General features: G+C 36.0%; 1 pseudogene; it reads right to left on the bottom strand.

Annotated features, from left to right (window-relative positions):
• Positions 1-15,006: 15,006 nt before the first annotated feature.
• On the bottom strand, positions 15,007-16,289 carry LOC121492754 (annotated as a pseudogene).
• Positions 16,290-16,828: the final 539 nt, after the last annotated feature.

Here is a 16,828-nt window from a genome sequence, read left to right as displayed (position 1 = left end):
GCCCCACACTGGGCTCCCTGTCAGTGGTGAGCCTGCTTCTCCCTCTCCCTCTGTCCCCTTGGGCTCCCCGTTTTTCCCCTGCTTGTGTGCTCTCTCTCTCAAATAAATAATAAATAAAATCTTTTTTTTTAAATTACAACAGGATTAGAATTGATCACTTGCTCACCTTGGATTAACATGTTTATGCCTTTTCATTCACTAAGAAAAAAAACGTTTTTAAATGCTTTAAATTTACCAATTTTCTTGGATTGATTGAGTTGTAAAATGTGATTATTCCCTCTTAGAGGAGAGTTATTTCTCTTGATTGGAGTAGAATGTTCAGCGTGAGGCTCAAGATCTTCAGAAACCAATTCTTATATCCTAATCCATATGTCTCAAGTGAAAACACATACACAATGTCTATCAATTCTTCGATTCCAACTTGATAGCTTCCAGTTACCAAAGTACTTGGTGCGTGGCTCCTGGGTGATAGGAAAAGCTTAACAAATCTTAATTCTATACAGAGAATGCCAACAAGTAATTATAACTCTAGTTGAATTACCAATGACTTTCCTTTTGTGGAGGCCAAGAAAATAAAGTCCATTCCACCCCAAGTTTAGCATTAGCACAAGTTCAGCCATCTCAGGCCCCTGTGAATAAGAGCTGAACTTTACAGGAAAAACTGCAGAACGCCCTTGACAGAGAGTCCCATATCAGAATGAGCACAGAGCTTTAATGCCCTCCACAGAAAGTCCCATATCAGAATGAAAACAGAGCTCAGAATGCCCTTGACAGAGACAGAAAGTCCCGTATTGGAATAAAAACAGAGCTTAAGAAATTCCTCCACCCCTTCTGAAAATCCCCTAGACCAACCCATAAAAACCCAGCTGTAACCCTCCTTGGGGTCCAAGTCCCTGCTCCGCTGTGTTGGGTATACTTGGACCCAAGCTCAAGCTCGTTAACAAACCCTCATGTACTTGCATCGGTGTCCTCCTTGGTGGTTTTCTCGGATTTGCAATCTTGGGCACAACACCTTTCAGGATTGTTTCTTTTTTATCTCTGCATAGAAAAGTAAGCAACAATTATAAAATTGATTTGCTTATCTTGGATTTGTATTTTATGGAAAGGACAACATTTGAGATACAATTTTTGTGTAGATTTTCTTGAAGCACATCATTTTCTCCAATATTTTAAACTTTTCAATATCCTTTCAACAAGGAATCTCATCATAATTTAGATGAGTCTCAGAGGTATGAAATTCACAAAAACCAATCGACCTAAAAAGGGCTTTAATTTACTTCAGCCTTACAGTAACATGGATCATCTTATCATTGTGAACCTTCCCTCGTTTCTATACAAACATATAAGCTTAATAACTTATGAAACTAATCATTTCATTTATCTAAAGCAAAAACTTGCTAAAGGTAGAAAAAAAGGATAAAAATCTCAATTAGATTTGAAAAGCAAAGTCTATTATTTAATTAATTGAATTTTTAAAGTACTTAACACAACCTATTTTTTATTCTCACCAATATATGAACATACTTTTAATAATTTAATTATACAATTAAAACCTTTTAATGCTTTTTATTTAAAATTAAAAATAGAGGCTCAAATTACGATAAACCTGAAATCAGTGTAATCCTTTTTAAAACTTTCAAGGCAGGATGTCATTTATATGTTCAAATTTATTTTTTATCTGTAATACTTTTAGGCAACTTAACTTTTGTCTCTTTAAAAAAAGTTAAAATTTAAACACTGATGATGTTTTCTTTAAGTAAATAATTCCTGTTCATTGGCTGCCTGAGGAAAACAATAGGGGGGATGAGTTGTGTTGTTACTTTAATATAAAAATATATACATAATAGTGAAAGTCTCTCCATTTCCAACCACTCATTCTCCTTGAGTAAATGTTAATAGCAGTTTGTTATGTATCTTTCTAGACATATATCTTTCAAAATTAAACATTAACATGTACATTTAACCATTGATAAGACACTATAATTTCTGCTCCTGAAACAGGAATATTTTCTTTAATTGTTTTGATAGCTGTCTTCTTCATAACGTGCCCCAAGTTTGAATTCCAACTAGAGTGATTAATAGTTTTATGATTAAGGTAAGTTCCTTTGTCCCTCTAGACTTTGATTTCCTCATTTGTAAATGGGATAATAATTGCTGAGGAGAAGCAATCAACCTGGGATGAGTTAGGGAAACTTACACTCTATAAGTAGAGGTACTATGCATCCTTGCTTTTCCTATTATCCCCAGTTATTAATAGTGCCCCTTTTCACTCTCAGAAATGTTCTGGTTTGAATGTTAAATGATATAGCCATACTTACAGGGTTGTTGAGAGGATTGAATAGGATAGTGTCTGGTGTATTGTAAGAGTTCTATGTATTGAACCTATGATAAATTATATATATAGGGTTAAATCAACATACACATAAATCGCTTTAATGTTTTTACCTTCATTTACATATTTTACTATTAAAAACATAAATTAGATATATGTAGACACATCTACACAATATATATCTGACATATATCTGACACAAAGTCAGAATTATTTCAGATCCAATAGATTTTAAATTTGGAACACATACCACAGGATCAAAACCAACTCTATGGTATGATTAAAATAGATTTCATAATACTTACTGAACAAATTTCATTATCTAATTAAAATATTGCAATATATGAACAGAAGCCATTATTGAACTGACATGCGATGATTGCACTTTACATTTTGTCTATATGTCTTATATAAAAAAAGAAGGAATCTTTATTAGTTTACATCTCTTCATTAAAAAGTAATTTTGGTCTTCTGCAAACTTAATGTGTTTTTATTTAAATGAAAACACAATGGATAGATAATGCCAGTATTCAGGAATTAAAGTACCCATTTGGGGGGAAAGAAGGCATTAAACAAGCAAAAATGAAAGCCACGAAGGGGGAAAGTGTAATAATTAAAATTTTTCTTGGTCTGAAAGAAGTGCCTTTATTGTTTGTACCTTACAAATATGAGGAATGAAGGGGAGACAGTGGGGAGGAGCGAGAATCCTCAGATGAGTGACATACACCTTCCCTCCCCCTAGAAGGACCCCACACCCGCCCAAATCAAACCTCACCTCACCTTAGGAGATATTTCTGTGTGCAGAAGGTTAGGTGGGGAGATCAAAACCACAGAAAGGAATTCTAAACACTTTCAGATATGGGGAAGAGTAGGGGAGGGAGGAGACGGTGGGGGAAAGAAAAGGGCAGCAAATGGACCCCAGCTGTGTCCGCCAACTAGGCCAGCACCTGTCTTCCACAGGATGAAATGCTGTGGCCAGGGAGGGGGCCCAAGACCACCACACTCTGGAGAAGGAGACGTGCTTGCCCTAGCACATGCATACTCAGCACGCGGGCACACACAGGCTCCACGTGCATCCGCGTCCCAGATGCACAGGGACCCCCACGGAAACACGCAACCTTCAGGGTACACACACGTAGGCACAGCACTGCCACATGTTTGCCCCAAGGCTGCAGAACGCAGGACCTGGAGAGAGGGAGGGAATGAGGTGGCCTGAGCTTCACTTCTCAGAGGCCCTCCTCAGTGCCGAGACCCCCACTCCAAACTCCTCCACGACTCAGGTCTACAGGGCCCAGTACTGTCTGGGTGTGAACTCTGCACCAGCCGAGGTTGGCACCCTTCCGCTGCACACACAGGGAAGGGGGCGTCCCCAACCCCGGCTTGGAAGGGGCGGTGGGCAGCCTGCAGGCCCATGAGGCGGGTGCCCGGGGCCGCCTTGGCCGCCCCCCGTGCGCGCGTTGATTTAACCTGGGCTGTCTCCAGCAGCTCGGAGGCCAGGTAACTCTTAAAGGCATCCAGAGGTACAGTGCTTTTTTTTTTTTTTTTTTTTTTTAAGATTTTATTTATTTATTCATGAGAGACAAAGACAGAGGCAGAAGGAGAAGCAGGCTCCCTGTAGGGATTCAATCCCAGGACCCCAGGGCATCACCACCTGAGCCGAAGGCAGACGCTCAACCACTGAGCCACCCAGGTGTCCCCAGACGTAGGCTTCTTGTAGATTAGAAGTACTGCTCATGTGAAACCAGGTACACTCAAAAGTAGAATTTTAAATTAGTAAATTAATAAACTACATAAAGGACTAGAGAAATTGTCACAGCAAATGCATGAAACTTGTTTTGAATTTGTCTAATAGAAATAAACATTCAAGAAATGATGATTAATAATTTTGTAAAGCACCCAATGAGGGATGTATTGAAGGAATAGGTTATGCTTTGTAGCTTTGGGAAAAAGGAGAGACTATTCTGAGCTGACCTCTTCACTAATATTCAAATAAAGTGGAAAAGGATTGTAGCAAGAAGAGCAAAGGCAAGATAATAAAAATGAAGACAAGTGATTCAGCTTAGATTGGTAGGTTAAACATGTAAAATTTAGAAAAACAAAAGTAATAACTTTGCTGTGTTTGGCACAGAAGTGAACAATACTTTAGGGTAACTAAACATTTAAATATTAACCAATAGTTTAACCAAAAAATCTTATTTAAGTCTATTGGGAAGGCAAGGAATTGGAGAAAGATGAAGTAGAGATATAAAGGAATTAAATTCTCAACTGTCAAAGCATGAATTCATTGGATACTATTTAAGATCAAAAATTAAAACAGTAGTATAAAAATGTTGGTAAATATCAGAAGAATGTAGGTGGTAGTCAATTTAAAAGATAGGAAAATAAGGCAGGGACTGCTATGTTTCATTTTAAGCATATTATTGCTCCTGATTATTATTTTATTCATATTTTATAAAAGGGAAGTATAATATAAAAAGGAAAGCCAAGTAGAATTCTAAATAGTTAGTACTTGGATTTTTCTGCAGTAAAATTTTACTTAAGAAACTCAGGTGAGGGACACCTGGGTGGCTCAGAGGTTTATTAGCTCCTGCATTCAGCCCCGGGGTGTGATCCTAGAGTCTTAGGATCGAGTCCCATATTGGGCTTTCTGCTTCTGGAGGCTGCTTCTCCCTCTGAGTGTGTCTCTGCCTGTCTTTTTCTGTGTCTCTCATGAATAAATAAATAAAATCTTAGAAAAAAAATTGCAAAAAAAAAAAAAAAAAAAAAGAAAGAAAGAAAGAAACTCAGGTGAAATTGAACCTGGGAAAAACACTGGATCCAGATTCGTTATACATCCTGAATATTAGGATTGAGTGTTTATTTCACAGGTAAAAAATAGTAATAAAAATTTGTTATATTAAATATGTTTTAAAAGAAATTTCTCAAAGTCACAAAATACTTTAGTCATTGGTCTAAATTCATAACGTATTCCATTACTTGAGCAGTAGCAAACAAATCAGTTTTTATGTTTCTTATAAAAACTCTTTTTATTAAATTTATGTTACAGATTTGAGTATCTAGAGCTTTGAAGTTTATTTTATATAATGGTTCCTTGTTTCATATAAGTTTTCATCATCAAAGTTAAAGTTTTGTAAGATTGAAGTATTTCTAGGTCACAGTAATAAGCAGAATGGAACACATCTGGTACAGGACAGTTTTTCCAGATATAATAGTTCAGAGTCAGACAATCTACAACCATAACTGCCCAATGAGAGATTTATCCACTTAGATAGAAGAGCTAATGTGGTGACCTGCATCAAATCAATCTGTATGTCAGATCCTTTCCATCACAGTAATGAAACATTAAAATAATATACTGCAAGTTACTGTATGTGACTTCTAACCTTTGCATTATTATCCAGGATTAAAATGTAATCATCATTATCCTCCTACTTATCCTTAAGTCTCTCTTCTAATGTCCTTTGCTGCCAAACAATTTTCAAATTTGTTGTTTAGTCAGCTTCTTTATAACTTTGAATGTCCCACTTCATCTTATAACTGTCATTAAGGTGTGATTTCTGCCCTGATAGGAATGGGGTCTGTCAAGTTAGTATGCAAGGTCTTAAAGGAAAAGAAATTTTGATGGTCTCTCATGGACATTCTGCATAAAGAATTTGAAGGCATAGGTAATGTCTCAAATATTTCTGCTGTTTAATTTTATTTATAATTTATATTCCATATTCAGAACCCCTCCCTCATAATTTTTGAATCACTATCTTATTCTTCAAATGTTAATGTACTTTAAGGGTAAGAAATAATTTTAGTGATTTACCTTCTAAAATGCTGTTATTTCATGTAGTTTCTTAGATAGACTCTGTTCTTTGTCCTCCTCAATTTTGCAGTTCTAGTTTAGATTTTCATGCATTATTTATACTAGATCAAGCTGCCAGGACAATTCCATTAGTAATTAGAAAGAAAAAACAATTATTTTGTATATGAACTTGTTTTGAATTTCCTTTTGAAGATTGCAAAACACTTTTAGTTCTTAAATCCTTACCATATTTCTGGAGTTAGATGGAAATTTGTTATTAGTACTTTACAAATTCAGTCACTGAAGTGCAGAAAAAAATCAGTAAGTTGCTCAAGGCTTTGACGTTCCAAGTAGTACTTAGGGCTCATGTCTTTATATATTTCAATGAATCCACAGAACCCCAGCTAATCATTGAATTATTTAGAAAATTATAACATAATGCCAACTTATTATTGGGAATCTCTGAAAATAAAAAGGGTTACAGATTTCTAGATAGTTTCTTTTTGAAACTGAATTCTAAAAGGGACTGACTCAGTTTCTACTCAGAGATACAGAGATCTAGAAAGATTATCATTCTTAAGCTTTTCAGCAACAAAAAAAGCGAAAGGAACAGGAAATCCACAACTTTTTTTGACCTGTCAGAGTGTGGAGGTGCAGGGCACAAAATCTTTTTTCTTTTTAAAATATTTTATTTATTTATTTATTCATGAGAGACACAGAGAGAGAGGCAGAGACCGAGGCAGAGGGAGAAACAGGCTGGCTCGCTGTGGGGACCCTGATGTGGGACTCGATTCCAGGACCCTGGGATCACTCTCAGGACCCTGGGATCATGACCTCAGCCAAAGGTGGATGCTCAACCACTGAGCCACCCAGGTGCCCATGCAGGGCACAAAATCTAAAGACAGACAGTCATTTGCAGGTATGAGACAAAAACAAACCACTTGCTTAATTGAACAAACTGTTCCTGGACACCTATTAAAAAAAGAAAAGGTAGGATGCTTGCCAAATTGCTGGATACCAGATATGCACAAACTCAATCTAATACAAAAAGACAGGGAAAGACTAGGGAAATTGCAACATGGGAAAAGAGAACAGAAGCAGAGGACACAGAAGAACACAGAAACCAATGTTGGAGTAGGAAGGAATTCTGAGACCTTTCTCCTGTATTTCCAAGGAAAAAGAGCTTTCATCCGTTGGATAAGGACAAGTTGTCACCTTTAGACACTGGTGAAAATGCATTGTAGCTGAGGAAAATGAATAGGCGATGACCTTCTAACACGGGAAGTTAATGCTGGCTCAAAGCTGCACTGGGAGGGAGAGGGATGTTGAGGAAATTGCAACCTGGAGACTCACAGATAGACCTTCTTAATATTTAAAATTAATTATGGGCACCTGGGTGGCTCAGTGGTTGAGCATCTGCCTTTGGCTCAAGTTGTGATCCCAGGGCCCTGGGATGGAGTCCCACATCAGGCTCCCTGTGGGGAGCCTGCTTCTCCTTCTGCCTATGTCTCTGCCTCTCTTTGTGTCTCTCATGAATAAATAAATAAAATCTTAAAAAATAAATAAAATTAATCAGAATGATATAGACTGTACCCCCACGACCAAATGAAAAGTGTTGAATAAATGAAGAGATACTTGCAGGAAACAGGTGTAGCACAAAGAGAAAGCCTAAAGCTCAAGTGGAACAGATATTAGGGGGAAAAATTTGGCAAATTAACTACTACACTAAACAAAATAATCCTTGAAGGAATTTGAAGCCTATGGTTTACTGAAATTAACCACAGCAACAACAAATTTAAAACCCATTCAATTCCTGGTTAGATTAACTCAACTCCATCCACTGAAGACCAAGCAGAAGGAAAGGCATTACCATTATATGACATAAAAACTCTGTTACAATGATAAAGAGTTTGAGGTTCTACCCTACTAGTAGGCCAACAAGTTAGCCTGTCAAAGTTCATGAACGCTGGCAGAAGATACAAGATTTCTGGTCTGAGCAAGGGTAATCTTTTCAACACATGGTGATGATACAATTGGATATCCATATGCAAAACAAACAACATCCTGTAAACATGCTTTATACTTTCCAAAATATTAACTTCAAATGAATATCTGTGTGATTTTCAGTTTGGCAAATAGCTTTCAGATATGATAGCCCCCCAAAAAATTCATAACAGAAAGAAAATGATAAACTGCATTATATTCAAATTAAAGACATTTTTGTTATAAAAGACACTTGATATATAGAGCAACTGGAACTTTCATACATTTATGGTGGAAATATACAGCCACTCTGAGAAAATAGTTTGTCTATTTCTTATAAAATAGTTCAGCTATTTCTGACCCTATAATCCAGCAATTTTACTCCTTGCTGTTTGCCCAGGTGAATTCAAAATTACTCCATACAAAAACTTGTAAAAAAAAAAATGTTTGTAGCAGCTTTATGGATGATCACTAAAAACTGGGGGAAAAAAAAAAAAACAGAAAAAACTCTGAAGTGTTTAAACAAATTAACAGACCAAAAAAAAAAAAAAACAAAAAAACAAAAAAACAAAACAAACAAACAAAAAACAACAAATTAACAGACCAATGGTACCACTCTATACAGTGGAATGCTACTTAGCAACAAAAAAGAGTGAATTGTTTTAAACAACATGAATGAATCTTAAATGCATTTTGGTAAATGAAGGAAATAGGCCTTCAAGGCTTGATATTTTGTGATGTTTTCATTTCACTATGGAAAAGGCTAAATTAAAGGGATGTATTATTGATTTCCAGAATTTGGGGTAAGAAGAGCACAGGGTAATTTTGGGGGTAATGGAATTGTTTTGTATTGTTGTTGATAAATACAGAACTCTATGAGTCTGTCAAGCCCATAGAACTGTACAAAAAGATGAGTGAATTTTACTCTATGCAAATAAAAAAATCTACCAAAATATAGAGGAAATGCAAGGAAGAATGTAGACTGTGACAAAGGAATCTAACATTATTTCACATAAAGAACATAACAAATTATGGGGGTGGGAAAGAAAGAATCTTATCTAAGTAGCTTTATAAAATAGTGTTTTGATTGGATGTGCAAGCTAGAAACAAAACTAGCGGTATACAAACTCTAACTCATAAAGCTACTTCTCATAAGGGCATGGGTTAGAAATCTTGAAACTACTTTATATCTATATTTGAATGAGTAAACAAATATATTATAGATAAGGAATATTGCTAGAGATAGAAGTAAAAAATAAGCAAAGAGTAAATAGAAAAAATACACACCTGTGGTCCTGAGGCAGATCAGAAGTATTAGTATAGGAAAAAAATTATATATATATATATATATATTCATATATATATGTGTGTGTGTATGTGTGTGTGCATGCACACACAAACGTGTATGTATAAATATATGTACATGTTGGGGATACAGGGGTTTGTATGCATACATGTATTTCCTAGCTCTGTTTTCTGAATGAGCCTACACATAATGACATTCCAGTCCCAATCAGTGAACATATTGCCAGACGCTGATTTCTAAATAACATTCTACAATAAAGGACCCAGGGCTTCTTAGAAAAGTGGTGGATTTTAAGGATGATACAAGGAAAATATGTTATTTCTGGAACATTTTGTCGTCCTAGAAAGTAAGGAAATTTCAATGAAAGAAAGAATGGGATCTGTTAAAAAGACACAGGAGCCCAACTGAAAGAGCACTAGTGTTCAAAGCTGGAATGATTATATCAGTGAAGATATAATGGTAATATTTAATTGAAACAAAAAAATAAAAGAAATACTTGTATGTCTAAACTAATGACAAAAACAAATGATGTAATGGTGAAGGGACAGCTCTTCCTTACAGATTTCCAATTACTGAATTTAGAAAGAACAAGAGAAGTAGAAAAAGGTCATTAGAATACCACAGTGATAATCACTATAGACATGAAACACCAGCAGTGGAAATTAAGGAGAAACAATATATGTTTAAGGAGAAATAAGATATGAGCATTGTCTCAAAATATTTCCCCAAATAAATATTATTTAAGAAAAATACAATTGTAACTGTACTAGGTAGACATCTGGCAGATACCACCTTCACCAGGTAATAAGACATATTATCCACATGCATACCTGGTATTCATGAAGCGGTGAGGATACCTCATTGATGTGGTGTTCTTTCTCCAAATCCATAATATCAAAAAACATCCAAAACCCCAAATTTGGGAGCATTCTATAAAATACCTGAGCAAAGCTTTTTAAAAGTGCCAAGGTCGGGGCACCTGGGTGGCTCAGCGGTTGAGTGTCTGCCTTTGGTTCAGGTCGCAATCCCAGAATCCTGGGATTCAGTCCCGCATGGGGCTTCCGGCAGGGAGCCTGCTTCTCCCCCTACCTATGTCTCTGCCTCTGTTTCTCTGTCTCTCCATGAATAAATAAATAAAAGATCTTAAAAAAAAAGTGCTAAAGTCATAAAAAGCAAGAAAAGACTTAGGAACAGTCACATATTGGAGCAGAGTAAAAAGACAAAGCAATGTAATGCAGCATAGGATCCTAGATTGGATTTGTGAACAGAAAAAAAAGTCATTGAAAAACTAGTAGAAATCCGAATAAACTCTGTAGTTACTAGTATTGCACCAATGTTAGTTTCTTACTATTAATAACTTTATTATGGTTATGTAACCTATTAATATAGGGTGAGCTGGGAGAAGGGAATATGGAAATCTCTTTACAATTTTTACAACTCTTCTTTAAGTTTAAAATCACTTCAAAATAAAAAGTTAAAATGTTAAGTTTCTCAGTGCTGAATTTACTTTCAAATGAAAATCTTTCAGAATCTGCTGTATGCTCTTCTGCACAAGGCACTCTGGATTAAACACGATAAGACCATAATGTTCTGCAGTTAAAGGACCATGCATTTAAGGTAAATATTTAACTCTATGCAATATTTTGTTAAATTTTAGATTATAATAGCATACTTCATGCAACTCAAACTGTGTCTTTGTTGACTATATCATTTCAAGTTGATCTGGTTATATGTTATAACTTCTTTTTTTTCCCCAAAGTTTTTATTTAAATTCCAGTTAGTTAAGTGTTATAGTAGTTTCAGATGTACAATATATTTATTCAACACAAATACCTGGGGCTCATAACAATAAATGCCCTCCTTAATCCCTATCACCTATTTAACCCATGCCCCAAACCACCTCTCTTCTGGTAACCATCAGTTTGTATTCTATAGTTAAGAATCTGTTTCTTGGTTTTCCTCTCTTTTTCCATATTATGTTCATTTGTTTTGTTTCTTAAATTCCACATAGGAGTGAAATCTTGTGGTATTTGTCTTTCTCTGACTGATTTATTTCACTTAGTATAATATTCTCTAGTTCCATCCACGTTGTTGCAATGGCAGGACTTCATTCTTTGTTTATGGTCTCTTTGAATCGGTATTTTTGTATCCTTTGGATAAATACCTAGTAGTGCAATTGCTGGATCATAGTATAGTTCTATTTTTAACTTTTTGAGGAAAACTCTATACTCACCAATTTGCATTCCCATCAACAGTGTAAGAGGTTCCCCCTTCTCCCCATTTTTTTCCTTTGGATATTCTTTCCTGCTTTGTTGAAGTTTAGTTGACCATATAGTTAAGGGTACATTTCTGGATTCTTTATTCTGTTCCATTGATCTATGTGTCTGTTTTTGTTGCCAGCACCATACTGCCTTGATGAGTACAGTGTTGTAGTATAGTTTAAAGTCTGGAATTGTGATGCCTCCAGCTTTGCTTTTCTTTTTTGGGATCACTTTGGCAGTTTGGGGGTCTTTTCTTCCATAAAAAATTTAGTTTTGTTTGTTGTAGCTCTGTGAGAAATAGTGGTGTTATTTTGATAGGGATTGTATTGAATGTGTAGATTGCTTTGGGAAGTATAGACATTTTAACAATATTTGTTCTTCCAGTTCATGAGCATGGAATGAATGCTTTTCTACTTCTTTGTGTTTTCCTCAATTTCTTTCATAAGTGTCCTGTAGTTTTCAGAGTATATTATAGCTTCTTAAGAATGTATCAAACTACTATCCACTTTAAACATCAAGGCTCGCTGAAGTCAAAGAACATTGGATTTGAAGTCAACAACTGAAGTTTTATTCCTACTTTGCTGCTGATATGAACTGTCACATGATTTTGCTTTAATGGGTTTCAAATTAATACTGAGTTGTAAACTTTTTTTTTTAATTGAAGGGGATTGCAATGATCTTTCTTGGTCACTAGTTAAAGATTTATAAAAAATAAAAAGTATTTTCCCAATTATTATATAAGATTTCTGAAAATATGCAAAACTGATAAATACAGAAAGAAAAAATCACCATGTATTTATTTATCTTTGTTCTCATGCCTATGTTTACATAATAGGAACCACCCTACATAAATGACTTTATTACTTACTTTTTTCCATTAATATTGCAACAGAAAAATTTCCTGTTATCACAAGATTTTTGCAAGCAAATTTTAATTGCTATATAATAAATACTAGTACAATGACACATGCATATATGTGCACTGTTGACCCTTGAACAACAAGGCCATTGGGCATACTGATGCCCCACTCAGTCAAAAATCCTTGTATAACTTTTGACTTCCCAAAACCTTAAGTACTAATGTCTTACTGTTGACTAGAAGCCTTACTGATAATGTAAGCAGTCAATTAACACATATTTTGTATGCTATATGCATTATATACTGTATTCTTACAATAAAGTAAGTTAGAGAAAATAAAATGATACAAAGGAAATCATAAGGAAGAGAAAATACAATTATAGTACTGTACTATATTTATAATAAAAACTGTATATAAGTATACCTGCATGGTTCAAACCTGTGTTGTTCATGGGTCAACTGTATATATCTATAACCTCTGAATATTTAAGTGTTTTCAAGCTTTTTCTTATTCTAAACAATCCCTCAGTGAACCTGTATATATTTTTCTGTAGTTGGGTTATTATTTTCTATTTCGAATTAATTAATCAAAGGGTGTTACAGATGAGTTTCTCCAGAAAGTTGGCTTTGAGACAGACTGGTGTTTAGGAAATACCCCTGTGGGGCAGCAAAGGGAAGGGTATAAAGTGGAGGGAGAAGCTGGGTTGTGGTATATTTTTAAAGTAATTTCAGGAAAATTAATATCAAACTCTGAAGTTGAGATGGCCCTTCAGAGTTGTCCTGAGTTGGGGTGAGGGGCCATGCCTTTATATGAGAGAATAAACTAGTTATAGATACAAGTGCCCAAAGGAAAAGAATGAGACTAGGCAGCAAGTTTTCTTCCAACAGTTTGTCCTAAAGAGGATTGTTTCCTGGCAGCACTTATTTCCTGAGGGACATACTATACCACAGGGTTCACCATAAGGGTTGTCACAAGTTTCAGAGTTTTTTATACCTTCCAGTAAGTAGTTCTCCAAAACTATTGTACAATTGCAATTAGCACTGCTATATTAATTAACAGCTATAAGTTGCCTTAAAATAATTCACATAAATTTCTTAGTCTGTTTAGTTTGTCTATGGAATTTCATATAAGTATTTTATTTATTTTTTTTAATTAACTTTTATTGGTGTTCAATTTACCAACATACAGAAAAACACCCAGTGCTCATCCCGTCAAGTATTTTAAAATATTACCTTTCTTTTTTATATGCTCACTTTTATTTGCATTTTATGAAATTTTTAAATGTGCTTTCTTTTTTTTAAAAGTAGTCAACAAAAATTTATTCAACTAGCCATCAGAATTATAGATTACAACAGCCAACAAGATAGATAATTTTTTGCCAAATTCACAGAAATTGAAGATCATTACCTTCAGTTCTGACAAGGACGCAGAGAAATCCAGTGCTTTTGTACATTGCTGAAGACACTGAAAAGTCATTTGGCAGTACCTGCCAAAACTTAGAACATACATAACCAGGAGAACCCAGTGTACAGAAAGGAAAGTGTGTTATTTAATGAAAAATACTTTTGTCTGTAGGAGCAAAGAGGAAAAGCAATGTGAAGGTCACCAGAAGAATGGTGGAATACACTGCAATATATCCATATGATGGAATGTAATACCCAAATCCAAGCAAGGCCTATCTATGTTAAAAGAAATTGTTTTTATAGAGAATGATCCCAATTTCTTAGAAATTCCTATAACAATTTAGATGCATGTCTGTATTTATAAAAGGCATGAAGGATACATCCCAAACTGTTGGTACCTTCTGATGGATGGGATTGAGCTTGTAGGAGAGGGGGGTAAAGAGTAAATTAACTTTTTAAGATACTTTTGTATGTTTTGAGGATCCACTTTTATGTGATCAATAAAATGAAAAAGTAAAGTAGGATTAGAATATAAAGTTCTTATTTTTCCAAGTGAAAAAATTGATACTAGCTACAGTTGATAATTTAAGAAATAGTGGTAGAAGTAAAAACTACCTAAGAGTTATGGCAGCAACTCAGAAGAAACAGAAAACGGGGGTCTAGGGGTTAAGTGGAAGACTTTTAAGCAGAATGAGGCTGCATATTCTCCATGATTGGGCTTATGAGCAGTATGCCCTACAGAAGGGCTTTAAATGCCTTCATGACCATAGTAATCCATATTAAGAAAGCAAAGCCAGATACGTAAAACAACAACTAAATTAACAAAATTATGTATGTGAGTTGGGTCCCGATAAATTGAAAAGCACTTCTTATACTCCCCATCAGACCTTTAACACAACTTTTAGGTTATCCTCAAGTAGAAAAGTAGCCACATTCAAATGAGTTAAGGTAGTAGTTAAAAAGGACCACAAGCTTTATTAAAAGTAAGTAAAGGTAACATAATATATACAAATGGCACATGGTGCCAATTTTATTTGCAGATATTACAATACTCCAATGCATGTTTACAAGTTACACCTTTGCCACAGCCTTGGTTAAATCTTGAACTACTGCAGAATTTAGCTGTGTCAGAGTGCTGATCTTAGCATGCTCAGAGATGCCATACTTGTTCTTGATAGTCATGTGCTTTGTAAGTCCACGATTCACCATGACTATATTCTTAGCCAGGTGTTGCATAACATTTAGAAGGGATTCTTCAGTGTATGACAGATAATGCTGTAGAGTTGGTGTCCATTCACCGTTATCGAGAACTTTCAGCGCTAAGCAAAAAGCTCCTGCTGCAAACTGAGAAGGAGGAAAGTGCACCATATCGTAGTCCAACATAGATAGTTCCATCAGGTATTCGGCCACAGTATGTTGCTCAACATCAACTTCTCCAATCTTAGGTGCTCTCCGAAGGAAATGCAGGGGTAGAGGGCGGCCCAGACCAAAATTTAAAGATCTTAGAATCTTCATTTCCATCTGTCTGATTTGGTATTTAGCGTACGTGTTTTCAGTCACAAAGGCAAAGTCACCAATTTCTGGAGGGTACATTTCCTCATATTTGTTTGCAATAAACATGGCAGTGACACCAACCAGCTGCAGCATCTTCTTGGGCACACAGTTATTCTGCACGAACCGATCAATAATGGAAAGAGGCATGTACATGGTCTCCTGCAGTAACCTGAATTTCATCTGAACCTGTACTAGCCAGTCAATTAGGATGGCTCTCACGTTTCCAGTGACTTCACGACCCAGTAGGTGTTTTGGTTTGACTGCTTGTTCTTCCTCAAGTTTGTCTCAGATAAGCATAAATATCTTTCACATATTCACTACAAAGGTTTGGATCAGCTCCATCTTCTGCACCTACATTGTTCCCCGCAAGAATTACATCAGAGAAAGCCTGACACAGATATTCTTCTGCAGAGGCACATCCAGATGTTTCCATTGGGCTTGGAGAGGGAGTATCAACCAAAATAGGCTCAGGCGAAAGTTTTTCTTCTTTAACCGGCTCAGATTCCGGCTCTGGTTCCAGCATAGGTACAGGGACAGGCTCAGGTGCCTTCTCCAGAGGCTTTGGTATTTTTTTAGCAATGACTTTTCCAGGAACCAAAGTTTTTGCTTCCTTTTTCAGAGGCAGTTTGGCCTGTGGTTGTTCACTGACTTTGTTACCAATATCTCCCAGAGCAGTTCTTGGCCTCAGGCCGGGCTTGGAGGCTGCAGTAGAGGCCAGAGGCACCCACTTTGCCCCTGCCATACCGATTCGCCTTATTTTCAACATTTACTTTTGTGTTCCTGGTGACCCGGAGAGCCATGGGGAGAGGAGAGCGCGGGAGCCACTGACGAGCCGGAGCTGAGGCCTATGGGTCAACAGCTGTTCCTCCGCAAGTACTAAATATGCTGTCTTATCCCAAAATTAGAAAAAAATATCTTACTATATCTTTACTACTTTATAGTTTATTTCCATATATAATCTCACAGAAATTTATTCTTGTATGTAATATAACATAGGAAATATATATTGTTTCCAAACAGGTAGCCATTTCATGAATAACCAAACCCTTCCATATTGATTTGATTTTGTTTATTTATTTATTTTTTTAATTTTTATTCATTTTTGATAGTCACACAGAGAGAGAGAGAGAGAGAGAGGCAGAGACGTAGGCAGAGGGAGAAGCAGGCTCCATGCACCGGGAGCCCGATGTGGGATTCGATCCCGGGGCCCAGGATCGCGCCCTGGGCCAAAGGCAGGTGCCAAACCCCTGCGCCACCCAGGGATCCCTCCATATTGATTTGAAATGTCACCTTTATTACATAGTAAATTCTAATATACACATATTCTCTATGCTTTGCA

The sequence above is a fragment of the Vulpes lagopus genome, chromosome 6, assembly GCF_018345385.1.
Source record: "Vulpes lagopus strain Blue_001 chromosome 6, ASM1834538v1, whole genome shotgun sequence".
In the NCBI taxonomy this organism is placed as follows: domain Eukaryota; kingdom Metazoa; phylum Chordata; class Mammalia; order Carnivora; family Canidae; genus Vulpes; species Vulpes lagopus.
The sequence above is the reverse complement of the archived record's forward strand: the minus strand, read 5'-3'. Positions and strand labels throughout refer to the sequence as shown.